Here is an 8,649-nt window from a genome sequence, read left to right on the forward strand (position 1 = left end):
TTCCAATGCAGTTGTGGCAGGTATTCTTCTAGTCTGCTCCTATGAGGCTCGTGTTTTAATAGATCTGGGTGCTATGCACTCATTTGTCTCCCCAGTGTTTGCCATGAGATTGGGTAGGAACCCTACAACTTTAGAATACCCTTTGTCTGTAGCTACGCCGCTTAGTGACAACATAGATGTAAATATGATTTTTCCGGGTAGCCCAGTAGTAGTGGATGGAAAGATCCTCCCAGCAGACTTGGTTCCTCTACCAGTAATAGATTTCGATATAATCTTGGGGATAGATTGGTTGGCAACTCATTATGCCACTTTAGACTGCAGGAACAAAAAGGTGTATTTCCGCATACCTGGTGTGGAAGAGTTTAGTTTTGATGGTGACAGGAGGGTGGCTCCATAAAATTTGGTGTCAGCAATTAGTGCTAGAAAAATATTGAGGTGTGGATGCCAAGGGTATTTGGCATTGGTGAGAGATACATCTGTAGAAAGTGTCAACATGGAAAATGTTCCTGTTGTCAGAGAATTCATGGATGTCTTCCCTGAGGAGCTTCCAGGGTTGCCACCAAAAAAGGGAATAGAGTTCTGCATTGATGTTGTTCCGAGTACAAACCCCATATCAATGCCGCCTTACAGGATGGCGCTAGCAGAATTGAAAGAGCTAAAGGAGCAACTACAGGAGCTTTTGGACGAGGGTTTTATACGTTCCAGCACTTCACCCTGGGGTGCTCCTGTTCTATTTGTGAGAAAGAAAGATGGGTCATTGAGGTTGTGTATTGACTGTAGACAGCTGAACAAGGTGACTGTGAAGAACAAATATCCACTTCCTCGAATCGATGATCTGTTTGATCAGCTCCAAGGGGCTAGATTCTTTTCCAAGATAGACCTGCGATCAGGCTACCATCAGTTGAGAATCAGGAATGAGGATGTGTCCAAAACAGCATTTAGGACAAGATATGGTCATTATGAGTTCTTGGTGATGTCTTTTGGACTCACTAATGCACAGCAGCCTTCATGGACTTGATGAACAGGGTGTTCAGGCCATTCTTGGACCATTTTATCATCGTATTCATAGACAACATTTTGGTATACTCTCGAACCGAGGAAGAACATGTGTGGCACTTGAGGATAGTGTTGCAGACTTTGAGGAAGCACCAGTTATATGCCAAATTTTCAAAATGTGAATTTTAGCTAGAAAGCATCTCATTCTTGGGACACGTGGTTTCTAGTGAAGGCATTCAAGTAGATCCCAAGAAAATTGAAGCTGTAACTGATTATTTTAGGCCTACAACAGTCACTGAGGTGCGAAGCTTTCTGGGTCTAGCTGGCTACTATAGGAGTTTTGTGTAGGATTTTTTCAGGATAGTGGCTCCCCTAACTAAGTTAACTCGGAAGAATGTTTCATTCATTTGGACAGATGACTGTGAGGAGAGTTTCCAGAAGCTTAAGGAGTGTCTAACCACTGCCCCGGTGTTGACACTACCGATGAGTGGTGAAGGATACACCGTGTACTGTGACGCCTCCAGAGTTGGCCCAGGGTGTGTTTTGATGCAGAATGAAAAAGTAGTGGCTTATGCTTCAAGGCAGCTGAAGAGGCATAAGCAGAACTATCCCACCCATGATTTGAAAATGGCAGCTGTAGTCTTTGCACTAAAAATCTGGAGACACTACCTGTATGGCGAAGTGTGAGAGATATATACCGACCACAAGAGTTTGAAGTACATCTTCCAACAGAGGGATTTAAACTTGAGACAGATGAGATGGATGGAGCTTCTGAAGGACTATGATTGCACCATCCAGTACCACCTTGGGAAGGCCAATGTAGTAGCAGATGCTTTGAGTAGAAAATCTTCAGGCAGTTTGGCCCACATTTCAGTAGAGAAGAGACTGTTGATTCAGGAAGTACATGAGTTGATGGATCAAGGTTTAATCCTAGATCTTTCAGATGAGGGGGTATTGTTGGCTCATTTCTCAATGAGACCAGACCTGCGAGACAGAGTTAGAGTTTCCCAGCACAGAGATCAACAATTGATGAAGATCATAGAAAGAGTACAGCAAGGTGAAGGTGGTGATTTTGGATTTGCCAATGATGGCGTCCTTTTGCAAGTTTCTAAGATATGTGTGCCCGATGTGGACAATCTTAGAAATGAAATCAAGCAAGAGGCACACTACACACTGTACAATATCCACCCAGGCTCCACCAAGATGTACCATGATGTGAAAGATAGTTATTAGTGGAATGACATGAAGAGAGACATATCAGATTTTGTGTCCATGTGCTTGACTTGTCAAAAGGTGAAGTTTGAACACCAGAGACCGTCAGGGAAGCCGCAAGAGCTCCCTATCCCAGAATGGAAGTGGGAAATGATTACTATGAATTTTGTGATTGGGTTGCCTCGTACCACGCGAGGATATGATTCGATATGGGTAATTGTAGACCGCCTAACTAAATCAGCTCACTTCCTGCCTGTGAAGACTACATATTCTATGGCACAGTACGCTCGACTCTACATTTGAGAAATAGTCAGATTGCATGGAGTTCCTGCTTCCATAATATCTGACAGAGGGCCCCAGTTCACTTTTCGATTTTGGAGGAAGTTGCAAGAGGCACTTGGCACACAGTTGAACTTTAGTACTGCTTTCCACCCTCAAACAGATGGACAGTCCGAAAGGACAATCCAGACACTGGAAGACATGCTTCGCATGAGTGTTTTGGATTTTAGAGGTCAATGGGATGATCAGCTAGCTTTAGTAGAGTTTGCCTACAACAACAGTTACCATTCTAGCATAGGGATGGCACCCTATGAGGCACTATATGGAAGAAAGTATAGGTCTCCTCTGTGTTGGATGGAAATGGGAGAAGCGAAGGTGCATGATGTAGACCTAGTGCAGTACACTTCAGAGATAGTTCCTTTAATCAGGGAACGATTAAAAACAGCTTTCATTAGGTAGAAGAGTTATGCAGACCCCAGACGGAGGGATGTGGAGTTTGCAGTAGGCGACAATGTATTCCTGAAGGTTTCTCCGATGAAGGGAGTCATGAGATTTGGAAAGAATGGCAAGTTGGCACCTCGGTATATTGGACCTTTCGAGGTTACTGATAGAGTTGGAGCAGTTGCCTACCGGTTGGAGCTACCACCCAACCTTTCTCATGTTCATCCTGTGTTTCACATCTCCATGCTCAGAAAATACATTCCTGATCCTTCTCATGTGCTACAGCCGGATGTAATAGAGCTAAAAGAAAACTTGACGTTTGAGGAGCAACCTGTAGCCATAGTAGACTACCAAGTGAGGCAGCTAAGATCAAAACAGATCCCTATGGTTAAGATTTTGTGGAGGAGCCAGTCAGTGGAATAGTGCACCTAGGAGTCAGAGCGGGACATGCATAGCAAGTACCCTTATCTATTTAATGTATAATTCAGTACCTTATTCTGCCTTGTGTAAAATTCGAGGACGAGTTTTCTGTAAGGGGGGAAGAATGTAATACCCCAAAATTTTAAATTTATTATTTTATGAGTAATATTAATATTTTTATTTTATTTAAATTTTAGAAAATTATTTGAAATTTTTCGGATTTTCGAAATCGGGTTTGATTTCCCGAAGATATAAAACTTTGATGATTTTTAAAAATTTATTTAAAGACCACGTGGTAAAACTAAAAATATATTCGGAGTCTACAAATTTTTATGAGTTTTCTATAATTTTTTTGGAATTTTTGGGCCCCGTTTTCGATCCCAAGGCAGAGTAAAAATTTAAAATTTTGTATCATGAATCGAACAGGCTGAATCGAACCGAACCGGATCGGACTGGCCGAATCGGGGCGGCTCCTTTTCTTCTTCTTCTCCTCTTCCCGCGTGCATTCTCCTTCCTCTCTCTCTCTCTCTCTCTCTCTCTCTCTCTCCCATTTTCTCTCTCCTCCCACCTCCCCTCGCCGGCCAGCCGCCTCCCCAGCCACCGCAGCTCACCGGTCGCCCCCTGGAACACCGGCAAACGTCGCGCAAAGGGACGTGACGCGCAGCGTGCGACGCTTCGTCTTCCCGATCGAAATTCAGCCGATCCGGCCACCGATTGGGTCGGGTCTTGTGTCTAAACCCATCTACTCGTCGAGAGCTTTCCATAGACACCAAGAACACCGAAATCCATCCAGCGGTTTGTCTGATTTTTGCCTGGGAAGTTTTACCCCATTTTGACTTTTGGGCTAGATTTCTCACAAACCGTGAACCCCACGAGAAAACCGAGAGTACCAGAGCTCTCCACTCGTCGAGAGCTTCTCGGTGATATAAATTTCAAATTTTTCCGACACCGTTTTTCGGTGGGTTTGACGGAACTTCGTAGTGTTTTTCCGAGTATTAAATGAGCTTAGAAAATTTCGTAAAATTTATGTACTAACCCCCGTGTTGTGGGCTTCGTGTAGGTATCTTCAATTCATGGAAATTCGACAGTTGTCCGAGTCTATGAATTTTCGGCTAGACAGACCGGCTGCCCAAAAAAGTCTCCGAATTGGATCGAGATTTTGGCTACCCCATTATTGTCAGATGTCCCGAGCACGTCTCCGGAGTCGGAATCGGCATAGGTAAACCTGAACCTTGCTTTTTCGTAATTTCTAGTACTTAAATGGGATTAAAAATCCATAAAATATTCGTAGTAGCTCATAAAATTATGATTCTTTTTGCAATAGCCTAGTAATATTGCTAAGGACCGCGGGGCAAAGTTTTAGAATTTTTAGAACTTATTTGGGCAATTTTCGCAAAAAGGGTCAATTATAAGGACTAAACTGTAATTTTACATATTGTGATTGATGACTATTTGGATGGGCCCAGGAGGGGCTGTGTGATATGATTGAGTTGTGGGTGTATGGTTGGTGGATATAGAAGTGTGTTTTAAACCCATTTGCAGGTTGGGTAGGTCCTAGGTATAGGGGAGACTCTGTCGGATTTTCGGCACGACTTATGACATATTTGGTCTTTTTCTTAGTTTGTACTGAGTCAAATTTATTAAATAATTGTAATAAAATTATCAGGTAAGCCAAGACAACCTTCTTCCTCTGCCCAGCTGCCACAGTGATTGTTGTCAAGTCTGTGAGTAAAATATTAATTTTAATTGTAATTTCACTATTATTATATGTTCAAGCATGCCCATGCATCACTTATATGTATATATCTATGTAGTTAAACTCTAGGCACGTTTTATGTTACATTCACAACTGTTAAAGTGTCATAGATGTTGTTGTGGTAATTTGGAGTAGTGTGCGTGCGTTAGCGTGCTTGTGATGTGGTGTTGACTATGGATAGGACGGGTAGACACGGCTTGAGATCTTCGCTGGGACCCCGTCCTTCGGGGTAGACACGACTTGAGTTTTTCGCTGGAACCCCAATTTGGTTATTTAAGTGGAAGTCCGAGCTGAGTTCTTTGCTGACACAGGTTGGATTAAGAGAGCTGTATAGGAGATCAGCTCCCATATATGTATTATTTGACATTATCGGGTGTGTGAGTTCTCCAAATTACCTTTTTGCTGTTATGATGTAAAAATATTGCTGATATTGCATTTCACTCTACAGGGTGCAATAGCTTTAGATAGTTATAGAGATTATGGTTAAAATTGATATTTTACTCTCTGAGTCGAATGCTCACTCCTGTTCAATATTTTTCCAGGCCACAGGAGGATATTTTTGAGGTTAAACTGATTTTCTCCCTCGCAGGTTGTTTATTAAAATTTGTATAAACCTGCTAATTCTTAGAATTTCCGCATGTGTTATAAATATTTATTTGAATTGGGTCTGTAATATAAATTATCAATTTAGACCTGTAAACTTATTATTTTATACATGTTTGTTGGGCTGGATGAGGGAGCTAAGCTTCCATTTATTTTTATGATATTTGAGTATGTGGAGGGTGAGCTGAGCTGTCCAATTGATTGTATATTATGTTTACAGGTCAGGTGAGTCAAAAACTCTCCGTTGAAAGGTCCATTTTATGACCGGACTCTGTCCGGTTGAATTCTTGAAATTGGGCCCAAATGAGCCTTACAGTTGGATTAAAGAATAGTTAGGCTTACTACGGGTTTCGGGGGCTTTAGGCTGGCCCAGGTCCTAGTGCCGGTCCGGCCCATAGGTTGGGTTGTGACAGTTATTTTCTATTTAAATTAATATATTATAATTATACTAATATATGTAAAATATAATTAAATTAAAAAATAAAAAAATTATATTGTAACAAAAGAAAGAAGTCTCTTTCACTAGAGTAATACAATCTTATATTTTTTAATTAATTATAATTGTATTATTCTTTTTTTCTCGTAAAGTAAGATTGTTATTTTTTTTTTATTATTTCTTTTGATATTGTAAATCTTTTAATATTATAATACTATAAAAACTTAAAGAGGTTTTTATTTATTTTAAATTACAATAAAAAACTTCGTTGAGCATAAAGTAAATAGAATTTTAAGTTTTAAATTTGTACAAACTATAACATTAATTTTAAATAATAAAAATTTTAAAAAAATTAATTTTTAATAGCCAATTCAATTTTATCTTTTATTATAATTCATATATTTTTATTATTGTTTTAGAATTATTATTGAGAAAATATATTATTTAAAGAGTACTAAAATTAATTTAAAATTAAATATAACTTATTTTAAACATAACTAGTTTTTTTTATTAACATGCATGGCATGTTGTTTTACTTGTTTTACGTTTTTGTGCTTTATTTTTTTCATATATATAAATTTTTATTAATTTTTTGTATATAATATATTATTATCACAAATTTTTCATTTTGAATAATAAATTAAATTTAGTTATTTATTATCGAAATACAAAATTATCATGATGCAATATATTTAAATTTTTGTAAATTTATTTTTATTATGCCTCATATTTAAAGTATATTAAGCATAATTTTTTAGATTCGAAACAATACGTGCCTTTTAATCATATTCATTCAATATATTTTATTATATTAATCTAACATTTAGCATTTCATATTTTAAAATTTAAAAAATACATAATTTATAATATATATATATATATATATATATATATATATATATATATATATATATATATATATATATATATATATATATAAAATAGAAACATTTAAAAATCATCATTTTCTTTATTAGTTGTAAAAAAAATTAAAAGTACTTAATTATTTAATCAAGCATTTTCAAAATAATTTATTATTATTATTATTATTATTATAAAATAATCTTTTCCTTGAACTATATAATAAAATAATCTTATGTATATATTAATGCATTCATCTACATACAACTTACACGGGTCAAATTCAGTAATAATAAATAATTGACAATCTTTTTGCTTCCCGAAGAACAAATAATACTACATTTTTTATGCACTAATGTCGACTAATAGTACCATGGACTACCTTTGCTTCAATATCATATCATTATCCCATATCTCATTATTCCATATCAACTCTATTTTACATAAAATAAAACTCTCAAATAATTGATATAATAATTTAAATAAAATATAATACTTGAGAATTTAATATATCAAATCCATATAAGACTTTGATTATCTAAAAAATCACAAATTAATGTTATAATATTTAAAATAAATGAAAGCATTATTATACATATGGGACTTTGCAAGTGGAATATTATCAAGTGGAATATTAGCATAAATATTGATTTGTTTCAATTTTTTTAACATAAAATTTAGAGTTCAAATAAAGTTGAGATTCAAGAACTGAATTCATATAATCATTCTTAATTAATTTTATGATTTTTTTAGTTTTCAAATATATTTATATTTTTAATAATATTTTTATTTGTTTAAAATTTAATTTATATTATTGATATTAATTAATAGTAGTCTGAAAATGCTTTAATATATCAAGTTAAACATTCTACCATAAGAATTTTAGTAAGTGTAATTAAAGTCAGATAGGACTTTGCTAATTTAATAATACATGACATTATTTGAAAAATCAAAAATTAATATATTAATATTTAAGAAAATAAAATAGTCTTTTATTGTTATTATATAAGAAATCAATATAGATATTTTTGCCAAACCTAATATTTCCTCCTTTATATATATATATATATATATATATATATATATATATATATATATATATATATATAAAACTAATTTAAAATTTCAATTTTCAACCCTACAATTCATTTGTTTATTTTCTTTTTAAGTCTTATCATCATGACCGTTGCCACTTACATCATCACTATTGCCTAATTATTGTTGAAAATATTTATTTCACATTGAAAAAATATAAAAATAATATAAATAATTAGTTATAATATTAATTTAATTAATAATTTTAGTGTGTAAAATAATTTAATTATTTATATAAACTTTAATTAAAATAATTAAATCATATATTTTTTTATTCAATAGAAGCCCAATAATAACAATTGATATGTTACACAATGAGAGATTACCATCTTTATTCTCATAATAAAAATGAATTATCTTAAAATAGGTAGTTGAAGGTAATGAAACTTGAGATCTCTTCACTTTTTACGCCTCAAAGATAAAAGAAACTAATCAGGTTATCCCTGAGTAATGGTTAAATTATAATTTAATTAATACTCTTTGGGCCTGTTTGGATTAACTGTTGAATACAGCTGATAGCTGTTACTGATAGCTGATGATAGCTGTTTTA

This window comes from Hevea brasiliensis, chromosome 3, assembly GCF_030052815.1.
Source record: "Hevea brasiliensis isolate MT/VB/25A 57/8 chromosome 3, ASM3005281v1, whole genome shotgun sequence".
NCBI lineage: Eukaryota > Viridiplantae > Streptophyta > Magnoliopsida > Malpighiales > Euphorbiaceae > Hevea > Hevea brasiliensis.